Source organism: Mauremys mutica, chromosome 1 (assembly GCF_020497125.1).
Source record: "Mauremys mutica isolate MM-2020 ecotype Southern chromosome 1, ASM2049712v1, whole genome shotgun sequence".
NCBI lineage: Eukaryota > Metazoa > Chordata > Testudines > Geoemydidae > Mauremys > Mauremys mutica.
This window is the reverse complement of record NC_059072.1, coordinates 268,981,929-268,995,160: the sequence shown is the minus strand read 5'-3', so window position 1 is coordinate 268,995,160 and position 13,232 is coordinate 268,981,929.

Here is a 13,232-nt window from a genome sequence, read left to right as displayed (position 1 = left end):
GGGCGGCAAATTTATAATAGCAGCATTTTTGTAATCACGGCATCAGTGATGCCGCGATTCTACCAGTCATAGCGCGTATTGAAACTACCAATGACGGCGTGACGCCATTTAGTAAACATACTCGCGAGAATCCTAAATGTTAATAATATGACCAAAAGGAAGAAATTAAGTGGTTCTCAGTTTTGGATCCATACGCAGTCCCACACTATAATCGAAATCGCGCTATACAGACACACTTTCAAGCGAGGGTCTGCTGTACTTGTAATTTTATTTATAATAAAACTTGTAAATGTTCAATTATTTTAATGATATTTAGATTCATTTTAGTTCAAACAAATTTGTAAAAAAACTAAAACAAGTTCATATGGGCCGGGGGCGGCAATTATTTCAGATCCTAGGGGTGGCAAAATCATTAATCCGCCACTGCATTAAATAAGCCAATGGTAGACTTTCAGATGTAATATGGTGCTCAGCTCTGGTGCCCTTATTTCAAAACAAATATAGAAGAGGCTCTGACAAAAATGAGTAGAGGCATGGAAAGACTTGCTTGGAGAGAGACTGAAAAATTAGGACTGTTTAATTTCCAGAGGAAACAAATAAGAGGGAATATGATGGAGGTAAAAAAATAATTAATGGTTTTCAGAAGAAAAGCTATTTACCCTCTCTCAATCTGAGAACAAGGGAAAATTGGATTAAATTGAAAACATCACATTTAAGCTGTTAAAAGAAAATCTATATGTGACCGTGTACAACAGCAGCTGAGCCAGCACTCTGGTCACTGTGGGTCAGATAATGTATGAGGCTGGAGGAAACTGATATTGTAAATAAACGGGTGATTTATCAGCAACAAAGTCTCTGAGCCATTTGTGGGCTTGAACAGAGGCAGCAGAGAGCCAGCTTTGCCATACATTCGGGGCTTATCCAGGAGCTTAGCTGGCACAAGGTGTTGGCGGCTTGGACAAGGGAGGAAACCCTACAATGGCTGGTAAAATAGCAAGAAGAAATGCAGAAGACCCTAAAAAGATTCCAGCAATCCCATCACACACAGAGGCAGGCTTGCTTGCCTGGCAGGCAGAGCAGCAAACGAGTCTGCAGGATTTCATAAGATAACAAGCCAACAGCAGCAGCTCCTAGAGAAGTTGGTGAGTCCTGTGGTGGGGGATGGCAACCAGGCACAGGGCCATGGGTAAGATGGGCCATGCAGATAACCTGATGCATTTCTGGGCACCTTTGAGTGGGTAGCTATGGGCACAGGTTGGGATGAGGCAACTTGCCCCATAACGCTGGCTCCCTATCTGTCCAGGGACGCCCGAGTGGCCTACATGGCTGTGAGTCAGAAGCAAGCCAGGAATCACAAGGGTGGCCATCCTGGATCAGGTGGGTCTGTCCACTGAGAAGTACCATTAAAAGTTCTGATCCGCAAGGTGGAGTGGGAGTTTGCGGCCCTGGGCATTCGCCCAAAGGTTGATGGATTGGGCCACCTGCTGGTTGAGACCAAATACCCAAACAGTGTGGGAGATAATGGATGGTCTGGTACTAGAACAGTTCTTTCAGGGTCTCCCCAGGAATATAAGAATGTGGTCAGGTGCAGCTGTGCCATTGTAATGTTTTAAGTGTAGACAAGCCCTTAGTCAGGATGAAAGGGAGGAAAGGAGACTCCCCCAGGAAATTGAGGGCAACGGGATAGGAGTTAAGGAAGGAGAGACAGGGAAAACAGACAGCCAAACTCCTTAGTAGAGGTCACGGGAACTGTAGAGTTCCCTGCAGCTGCATGTGCTCTGTATTCCTGACATCCTAATGAGCCAGCTAGGCTGCTTGATGGACTGCCCTGCCAGATTGGCTGAGGAAGCCAGCAGGCCACTTCTTAACCATAGCAGCAGCTGTAGCTCACTGGCTGTTCAATTCACACCCCCAACGGTCTCTGCCTCCCTGTGCTCATCTCTCTCCAAGCTTTGTCCTGCTTTGCTCCTCCACAGCTCCTGCCCAGATCCTGCCCTACATCCAGCCTTGTTCCATTCTGTCCCAGCACTGCTCCTGCCTTCCCAACTTCTCATAACCTGGCGCCAACGCTCGGCTCTGATTCCTGACTCAACTGTGTCTTGACCCTTGGCTCTGGCATTCTCTCTGACTTCACTTCCAACCCTTGGCTCTGATTCATGACGCGAACTCTGTCTCAACTCCTGAGTCTGACATTCAGACTGTTACCAATAATCTGACTCCTGTTCTGACCACTAGGCCTGACCGCCTACAACCCAGTCTCCTGACACCCACAATGCAGCCCCAAGGAGAAGCAGCCCAAGCACAATTTGGAGGGTTAGGAGAATCTGAGGCCCTGAGAAATCAGGGGGATAAAAGGAGAGACCTCAATCCACCACCAGAAACAAAGGGGGAGAGTAAGGGGATCATGGTATGATGACTTGTGTGCCATGACAGAGCTGTGGGGGTAGCCCCCCCTCAAGTGAAATTTCTGTGGGTGGAGAATGAGGGCCCCCACAAGGGTGACCCAGATTATCACCTTAGGGACAGAGAGAGACCTCCACAGGGTGGCACCTTCAGTAAGTGAGGAAGAGAACGGGGAAAGAAAAATCTGGCCTGGTTATGCTGTCATCTATATAAGGTGACCTACAAAGGAATTTACAATATGATTCTAGGGCATGTAAAACATTGTTTCTATAACTAGTCTTCCAAAAACAAACAAAACATTTTAATGCTATCTCGGCTATCTAGAAATAGAGCACATTTGCCTTGAGTTCATAATAAATTCAGTGGGGAATCTCAGATTGGCACAAAATCATTACTGGAAAGCACTGCGGACTTCTACAGCACAACAAAAATTGGACAAATCCAACCTACTTATAAAACTTCTACTAACATTAGTTGATTATACACCATCGTTCAACCCATTCTATATTATCCTGAAGGAAAGTCTGAAGCTCAATTTTCTCCCTGCAAATTCCCAGAATGGCTGATGAGCAGAGCTAGGATAATGACCCTCTTTCATTAATATGAAGACAATACAATTTCTGGTGGTCTCTGAATCAAAGCAGCCTATACTTCTTCCACCATAAAGCACTAGTAGACAAGAAACTAAAGACTAACAAAAAATAATTTTCTCCTACATAAAATTACTCCCAGTTTTCAGACTAATGGAGAAACTAAAACCTAAATGGAGAAACTAAAACCCCTCACCTAAAACCAAATGACACTCAAGACACTAGTTCAAGACTTAAAACAATAGGAGTCACTGCAAAAATGTTAGAAAGCTTAGCATGTTAGATTGCTGAACTTTCACACAAACAGACTTTTTCACCATTGTGAAACCTAAAGCAGACCCTCAGCAAATAGAGAATCAATGACTGTAAACTAGAAGCGGAAATTGGAAGAGGCAAATCACAGTGCAGAACCGGAGAGAAATTACTAAGCAACCAATGTGATAGAGAAGAAATTGAAATGGGAACACATATCCTATTTCAATGCTCAAAACAGGAAATCTCTCTCTCACATTTGCACCCAAAATTTTTCAAAAACGATAAAAGATTTTCCATTAAAAAGTGAGGAAAAAAATCATGCATGCCCCTAGGTGAAAAGAAAAAGATGGCTATGATCATACTATGTAGGAACTTGCCACTGAATCAGAAATACTCCACAACGATACATGGAAAGAGGTTATAACCTCAAATGCTACTTCTACTGTCATCTGGACAGACGTATTGTACCCACCTATGGCAGAGACCTGAGCGTTGTGAGGTCTTTTTTGTACTTAATATTTTAGCAAAATTTGTATAGCTTGTCATGTTTCTAAGGTATTTTAATGAAACTGAAATGTATCTATGTTGGACCAGATAGAATTTATATGCAGCAAATGAGCAAGTCCTGGTTTTGAAAAGAGGTGTTCAGGACTGAACAGGAGGTTACTGAGGAGGAATATGAAAGCACATTGAAATTGTAATGTATTTTCCAAACAGTAAAATTTGGAATATGAGTCAGACTCTTCAACTTCTGGAGATTGTCAGCCTTGTAGTATTACAGCAGCAACCAAATCATAGTAGCCATTTTCAAGAAACAGATTCAACACGAACAGTAGTTGCGCTAGCCAATTACACTTATAAGCAGATTCACTATACGGATTAAACATGCTACCTATTCGCTCCCTTAAAATTATGGGCCAGATCCTCCTCAGTTGAAGTAAATAGAGCTCTACCCATTTACAGATGGATCTGGCCCTATATATTCCAAAATATCCCTTTGGGTGGCATTTGATTAATTAATTTTTAAAATCTCCACTATGTCCAAAATTAAGAAAAATTGGATCAAAATTCAGTTAATATATAAAATTAGAAGTTGTGTTGTCTGTGAGGTATAAGAAAAATAAGTGCCCAACTCAGTAAAGACATCATAGGCCTTTGGCTTGTGATGTCATGTAGATACATGGATTACAAGGTCAGAAGGTGGTTGTAACCATGTCAGTCCCAGGATATTAAAGAGACAAGGTCACTCAGACCTGAAGAAGAGCTCTGGATAAAAGTGTCTCTCTCTCACCAAAAAAAGTTGGGATGACAAAAAATATCAACTCACTGTGTCTCTCTAAGGTCAGAAGGGACCATTGTGATAATCTAATCTGACCTCTGGTGTAACACAGGTCATAGAACTGCCCCAAAATAATTCCTTTTGAACTAGAGAAGATCTTTTTAAAAACAATCATTCTTGATTTAGAAATTGCCACTGATGGAGAATCCACCACAAATCTTCATAAAACATATGGAGTTTTGAAAAATTATAAAGAAATTCACCAACTTGTGTGGCACTGGTCCCGTATCTCCTATCATAGTTACCATGATTTAAGACTGTGTATAAAACTCTCAGCCGAATCATTCATTGCTTACATTAAATGTCTATTGCTAGTCATTTCTGTGAACTTCTAGAATGCTTCAGAAACAAAGACTGAATGTTATTTTTTAATAGTTCTGAGGCACAAGTTCTATCAAACAAGAGTAATGGCACCTACCTGCTTCAGGATGTATTTCCAAGTTATATTTGCTTCCTTTGTACTTTTGGCAAAAATAAGTAATAAATAAAATACATTTCTTGGCAATGTTCTATTCATGTTAACACTGCAGAACCCATACAGCTCTGGGAGAAACATTTGAATTCCATTATGCCTCATGCATTATTAACAGAATTGCTAAGTTCAGAATTGCTAAGTTCCAATTTCAGAATCTTTATTACTGATAATGCACAAGTATGAAAGAGCCCAGCTTGACTTTCGGATCCCAAGCTGAGTTTGCAGAGCTGGCAATTAGAAAAAACATCTTTGTAATCTGAGCAGATCTCACAGGGAGTTAGTGAGCAAAAATAAACCCAGAAGTCAACAATGTCATTTTTACAGTGTCACTTTCCAGAGTACTACCAGACATCAGAGTTTCAGGAGTCTGCTCAATCTGTGATTGTTACAAAGAACTCCTCCAGCCCTTTGGAATAATCATCCACAATTATTAGATATACAGTATAAGTCTCATAAATGAAGCGGCTAAAACATTGTGAGCACATTGCCAGGGAAGTGACAGACAGGGGTGTAGACATGGCTTGTATTAACTGGATGTTGACATGCTGAGTACCCACTGGAACACATCTAATTGTTGGTCAATGCCTGGCCAGGCAACAACATTCATTTTCATGCTTAAAAGACCTTCTAGCACCCTAAATTGAAGATTATTGAGTATTATATAACTCTCTTCACTGATATATAGTGAGATCATCCTCTTGTGCACAGCAAGGACTGAGATTTTTCTGTTTATTTGTTTCCAGCCACTGAGGGTAGCTATTCACTTGTGCTAATAAGGGATCTCTTTTGATTTCCCTCTGTATGACAGCACTTGTTGAAACAAGTCTTCAGATTGGGACTTATTGAATATCTACAAGGATCTCGCTCTGTAGCATCTTCTTAATGCCAATGGTCAGAATGAGGTGCCTTTATTGTCATAACCACAGGAAAAACTATGAAGAGAACCCAGATTGCAACTATGCAATGTCAGTATTGGAATAACGTTCTTGGCATTAAAATGGGAGTCTTCCCATTTATTTTAATGGTCTTTGGGATCAGACCCATATAGCTCAAAATAGCATGATGGGATTATAATTTGAGAAACTGAAGTTAATGGAGTTTGTCAATGACTTCAATAGGAACAGGAACTGGCCCTCAGAGACTTGGATTCTAGCGATTTAGGAATTTTAACAAGACCCAAGTATATAAGACCAGGAGAACAAGTTAGTAAACAAAGGCAACAGCTGAAAAAAATCTTGCTGTTACATGCAACGTGTTGAGACACAATACAGATAATGGATGGTAAATATGGAAGGTATAGGGCAATTTTGTTTTCATATAAGTAACATGTTTTAGCCTTTCTTGTGCATTCAGTATGGTCTGTTATTCCTTGTTCTATTAGGTGACTAGTATTCCTGAGGGGCAGGGTTATTATTTTGCCTGTTTCTTTATACTTGATTTTATGTATAAAAATAAATCTTCTCTTACCTTGCATTTGCTACCGGATATATTTTGTAATAAGTAGTCTGCCACCCTACCACCTTTGCTCTCTGCCTTGTTAAACAATACAAAGGAGACATCATTTTTCAACTCTGCCCGGAAAAGTTTCAAAACTAAAAGACTATGTGCTAGCAGTGATTATTGAGATAACCTGTTTAAGAACCAACCTCCCTGATGTGGACAGAATTTGCTATGGAGGGAACCATCACCGGTTCATTCACCTGCACATCCACCAATGTAATATACACCATCATATGCCAGCAATGCCCCTCTGCTATGTACATCGACTAAACTGGACAGTCTCTACGGAAAAGGATAAATGGACACAAATCAGATATTAGGAATGGCAATATACAAAAACCTGTAGGAGAACACTTCAACCTCCCTGGCCACACCATAGCAGATCTTAAGGTGGCCATTCTGCAGCAAAAAAACTTCAGGACCAGACTTCAAAGAGAAACTGCTGAGCTTCAGTTCATCTGCAAATTTGACACCATCAGCTCAGGATTAAACAAAGACTGTGAATGGCTTGTCAACTACAAAACCAGTTTCTCCTCCCTTGGTTTTCACACCTCAGCTGCTAGAAGAGGGCCTCATCCTACCTGATTGAACTAACCTCGTTATCTCTAGCCTGCCTCTTGCTTGCTTATATATACCTGCCCCTGGAGGTTTCCAGTACATGCATCCGACGAAGTGGGTATTCACCCACGAAAGCTCATGCTCCAAAACGTCTGTTAGTCTATAAGGTGCCACAAGACTCTCTGCTGCTCTTATGGAGGGAACGTCCATTACAACCATATGTCAGAACATGAGACATGGAAGCTTCTATGTCATTTGGGGAAGATGCTCTCTTGATGAGCAAGGGAGCAGCACGGTGTGAACCAGAGACTCACGTATTTAGGTGTGTTGATACCCTGTCCTTGAATATTTGAGACACCTGAACAGGCAGCACATTCAGCACCTGCTCAGTGGCTCTGGTGATGGTCAGTGAGGGGCATGAGGAATCGAATTTCAGCTCAGCTGAATTTTGTTGAGCCATTGTGGCCTGAGAATGCCAGGCCTTTCTCAATGACATTCAGATACACAGAGCTCAGTCCTGCTTTTGCCATCTCCTGGGCTCACTCTAAGTCTCTAGTCATGTTGGTGCCTGCATCAGTTTGACACTTTATAAAGGATTTTTAATACTCCCAAAGTGAGATGACGGACAGTGCTGATCCTGTATCCAGCTTCATCTTCAGTCTCTCGCCGACTACCCAGGGTGTTAACCAGATTATATTTCTATCAATCTTGTGCAAAGCTGAATATTTCTAAATTGGCTGCCCCACTCTCAGTGACTGCATCACTATCTGTATCCACAGCATGCATATTTTTATTTAGTCTCCTGTCCTTCAAGAGTGATTTTTCTTTACCCTTCCCTAAGCAGCAAACTCTTTGGGACGTGCCCATTTTTTTTTACACCTTCTCAAACACTCACCTTGAAATCTACATGCAGCAGGGTTACAGAAAGCTCCCCTTCAACAGTAACACGTTTCTGCCCGCTTAGAATTCTTCAACTCAACATTCGGTTCTGTGATTATGTTATGCTGCTTGCCTTCTGTCTTAACACGCGATTGCATCTCTTGCTGCAGTTTCTATAGACACAGCAATTTCAATGGCGTGGTGAAATTTGAGGTCTGATACAGTCAAAATCCTTCTCTGTGAACTTTCAGGATACATTCCACATCCTAATCTATCTTTCAGTGCTTCATGCAAACCATCATGAAACTGGGAGTTTTCTGACAATTACTTTAATTCTGCTGCAGTGCAAGAAAGGAAAGTGATTTGCCCTCATGTTGATTTCATTTATGAAACCTGAACTTTTATAACTAGTGGTGTGGGTGATAAACGTTCTTGCAGAGTATTTATAATTTTGTCATTATTTTAACAGCTGTGCTTTCTGGAGCAGGCAAATGGAGCAGTAAACTATATGAGTTTTTTGCCTCACATTAAATTTCATCAAGCTTGGACTCTTTTCTCTGGCTCTCTCTCATTAATTTAAAAATATTACTCCAGCCTTTCTATGTATGTTGGCCAGTCTCTTATAGAAGTATCAAAGGTATCATTTTTTCCCATGGGCACCTTCCATTCTTCCAGTGCAACCAAACAATGTATAATATTTGTGCTCGAGGCCTAGTTCTGCTGGGCTGGAAAATGAAGCATTTTCTGCTATGCCGTGTATTTTTGCCCCTTTCTCTCTGCAAGGTTAAACATTGCTAAGCACCAACTGTAGTGTCTTTATTAAGCAGTGAGTAGACACTGAAATAAGCAAGAGCCATACAAACCCTATGTGTGGAGGGGCCGGGGTGGGAAGAGCGTTTCTTTATTAAAGGAACAACTGAAATACAGCAGAGATTCAATGCAATCAGCGGCTGAGGTGACCCACATCAGTGATACCTATTACATCTTACAGCAGTGACACCAGCCAAAGTCTTCTCAGCATTTTGCTAAAAGGTAGGGAGGGTGTGTGGTGGTTTTTATTTAATGGGAGAGTCTTTTGTTAAGATTGAACAGTGGAGGGGTGGCTTTGAGTTGGAGCATTTTGTGAATTAAAATTAAATAAAAACAATCAGAATCATAACTCAGTTTAATTCCGTATTGGGTTGTCAATTTTGGTTGGACATATTCCTGGAGATTTCATCACATGACATAATCTTTAGGATCTTATTCAAGAGTCTCTACACAGGATCCAGCAGGTGGTAAAATTGTCTGGGCCTGAGCAGCCCATTCTGCAGAAATATCTGTTGGCAGAGTCTGGGATGGTTGGTGGAGAAAAGTTATCTGAAAATCTCCTGTGGGGTTTCCCCAAATTATCCCATAGCACACTGGTGGAATGAGCTGTGGTTTCTCCCTCAAAGTCAGCAGCTCATCAGGATCTCCAGTAAGCCCTGTGCCTCCACACCGGCTCCAGGAACCCTGCCTTCAGCTCAACCAACCCTTTGGTCATCTAACAGCATGACTTCAATGAGCTGTCCTTTTAGGGCTCACCCCAAGTGCCCTTGTTCTTAATCCCCTGGAGGGGGTTTCCTAAGCATGGAAGGACCATGGTAGGGTTAGATACATAAACTGTCTGCCTGATTTTCTACAGGGCTCCAGGGAGTTTGTTGCATATCCCTATAGACACCCTCCCACACACCATGAATTGTCATCCCCACATTGGAGTCTCCTACAGAGTCCAGATAGGGAGGATTGATGCCACTGAGGTGACTGACCCACCTTCCCACATTCATGTGGCTAATGTTAATAAATGATCTGGCCCCTGGAGTCTATACAAGGAGGGGCAGGAGCCCATTGGACGTCTGTGATGGCAGGGAGAGAGAAAGGGAAATCTGTGTGGGGGTTGAGCAGAAACATATATGTATTCTTCCTAGGGGGTGTAGGATGCTGGCATCAGGATTCTCTTGGGATAGTGGGCATTTAGGGGTGCGTCAGAAATAATGCACATGCATTGGGTCACTATAGGGTATGGTACAAACGGGATTTTCTGCAAGAAGATAAGGGGAGCAAAAAGTCTCCATGTTTCCCATGGCAAGCTGGGAATACACTATGCACTATACACACAAGGCATTTAGATCAACAGGACAAAACATGAAGGCAGGATAATTTCCTTCTATATGCTAGGAGTATGATTCTGATTTTACCTATCCTGATGTGCACCAGGGTAACTCTGTTGTCTTCAGTCTCTATCTCTTGTGAGATACTATTTAACCCACAGTGAATAGAAGTGCCCAGCTTGATTGAACAGAGATATAAAGGACAGACAGACATAAGTGGTCACACCTAAAAAGTCTCTTCAGGTTTGAAAGGTTCTATCATTTTGAGAAATATATTCCCTACATATATCAAGGTAGGAGCTATCACTGGAGCTGACTTGCTCTCTCAATTTGCAAGTAACTTTTATTAGGGTGGTTGTGATTTTAAAACAAAAACAATTTTCTGTAGTGTTCTGGGGGAGGTGGTGGCGAATGGAAATAAAAAGAAAAGATGGACCAAACTTAAAGAGGAAAACAGTGAAAAAACTCCATGAAAACAGTAATGTATTTTCACTGAAATCCTGTCTTGTGAACACATACAGCTTTGAAAGGCAATGGAACTAGTGTGGTTCTGCTGCAGAGCCCTGGTCTGGAGGACTCCATCCATGGTAGCTTAGGGAAATTTTTTGGAGTAAAGTAGGAAAAGATGCGAAGGGACATAGATGGACCATCTAACTATACCCCCTAAACAGAAGGTAGGAACAATGGCAGCTGGTGCAGCCCATAGGTTGTAGTAGCAAACGTGCAATTGACTTTGCTGCCTCAATGGGTAGATTCTAAATCCCTGGCCCTTCTGGAGAGCTTGTGCAAAAGTCCTGTGTACCTAGAGCTTGTCTAGAAGAGAAAAGTTGAGTCTTTATAAAGGGGAAAAAATGACAAAATAAGTCCACTGACTGAAGCATTTTGTATAATGAAGAAGGCTGGAAACACAGCAAAGAAATGAAAAAAGTACTCTTCAGGAACCATTTCAGCAGAGGGGACACACTGGACAATGCTCCTGGATCTTTAGAGAGCACAGTATGGCCGTTACACCACCCTCAGAGAGGTTATCACATGCTCTCCTCTCTGCACCCCACCAACTGGTGCAGGGTGGCAGGGTTTGTGGCACCCCACCCAATTTCAAAGGCTAGTGCCAGTGCAGCACTAGCATTGAAAATTGTTGTACACCCTGAGAGAAGGAGTCCCACTATACCCAGTCCCTTAGCTATGTAGGCAGACAGTTTCTATATAAATAGTTTCGACAGGGGTGGGGTGTCAGAAAGGGAGAGAAGCTGACTGGGGAAAGAGGAAGAAAAATGCAAAGACAATTACAGATAAGTAACTTTTTCTGTTCAGTTTTCTGTTCCTCATCCTGCAATGGAAAAATCTTAAGAGACCGTGGATGTAACATGCAATATGGATAAGGAAGAAGGCTTACCTTATAGGAGAGTTTCAATTTTTAATCCTCTGCCCCAAGGAAACCACTGTCTAAGCAGCCAAGTCCTATCTGCTGTGCCTAATGGAAGCAGGAGGTGGAGAAAAGACCCCATCGCAGTGGTACATATTTAGCTGTTGAATAAGCAGATGCCTTAGCCTTCTCTGCCCAGGAGGCTGAAATTCTGTTCATGAAGGGCCCTCTACCATAAATTGGAGAGACACGACCTGCTTTTTTATAAAACAAATTAATAATTTCCTTAATCCATCATTGGGAAATAAAAAGCTTTGATGCTTTAATTCCCTTTCTGTGACCATGGCAACAAGAAAAGGGGGAGCAGGGGGCTTAATTTTCCCTTCCATAGGAATTTAGATAAATAGAACGTTAACATTCTCTGGTTGTGAGTGAGTATCTCCTGGAGAGGAGTAGAGAGAGTCAGACAAAAGCCAGGTAGCACAATAGTGTGATTAAGGTAGAAACTGGAGTTAGGGATAAACTACAGTATTTGGGGTGGGGTGGGGTGGGGGGTTGTAGAGGGGATGGAGAAGGTGAAATACAATGATGGCTAACCTCAGTTCAGCCATCCTTTAGAGAGAAGAATCAGCTCACAAAAAGTTACACTTTGAGAAAAAGTTGCTGGGAGACTTCCCATAAAAGCTCAGAAAAGGGAGCCCCTTAAACCCCTTAGCACTAATCCTACATCTCATTGTGGAACAACATACTTGTTTCCAGAAAAACCACCCTTTTCACTACAGCATTACAAAAAAAAACAAAAAACAACAAAACAGAATAAAAGGATGAAAGGACACAGTTCCTAATATATAACATAGTTACGTACAGCGTAATAGAATTAATCAAACCATATGTTAGATACAAATGAAAGATATACTAACAACAGTACGGTAAGTGCTCAGTACGTCAGAGTATTTGGAGCCCTGTCTGACTATTGGGGGTGCTATTCACTTCAGAGGGGCCAGGATTTCATTGCTGGAGTTCATCATTGTTCATGAAGGAAACTGTTTATGGGGCTTCAGATATTTAGAGATGAGCTCATCATATTCTTTTTTGCAAGTCCAGAATCTCTAAGGGGCAGGTCCTGATCTCCTTACTCACAATGACTAGCACTTCACTCCACAAGGAGTCCTGTTGACTCAGGGGACTCATATTTCACTTCAGCGGGACTTGTTGAGGAGGAGCTGTCACTCAGCATGAGTAAGGGTCTCAGGACTGTTTGCTGAGCACTTCCCCATGGCCAGAGGTGCACAACCTTCAAGTGGAGAGTAGAACTATCGCTGATAACAGGAGGCCACTCCAGGTATCACCTCCTGCACCACCTGTTGGCTCACCTAGGTGACTGCTGCCATGCTCTTGTATTTTACCAGAACATGAAAACCCAAGAAGGAGGCTTTGCTAATAGCAACGAGGCTCTAGGAAATAGATGCTGCAACCATATTTTTCCTGGGGCCAAAGAGAGGTTTCTAAAGGGGCTAGCTCAGCTGTCAAGAACCAAGTGTGTAGAACAATGATTTGTACATATTCATCCACTAAAGGAAGAGTTGTACTGAAGGAATTATACCTAGGCCTCACTCCTTATAAATCCAAAACTTCAAAGGGAACTAGAGAAGTGTCACAAAATGAAGACATTTGAAACAGATGTATCTGTTAGTGATTAGTTTGATAGCAGCTAACTCTAAGTAGTTCCATTACA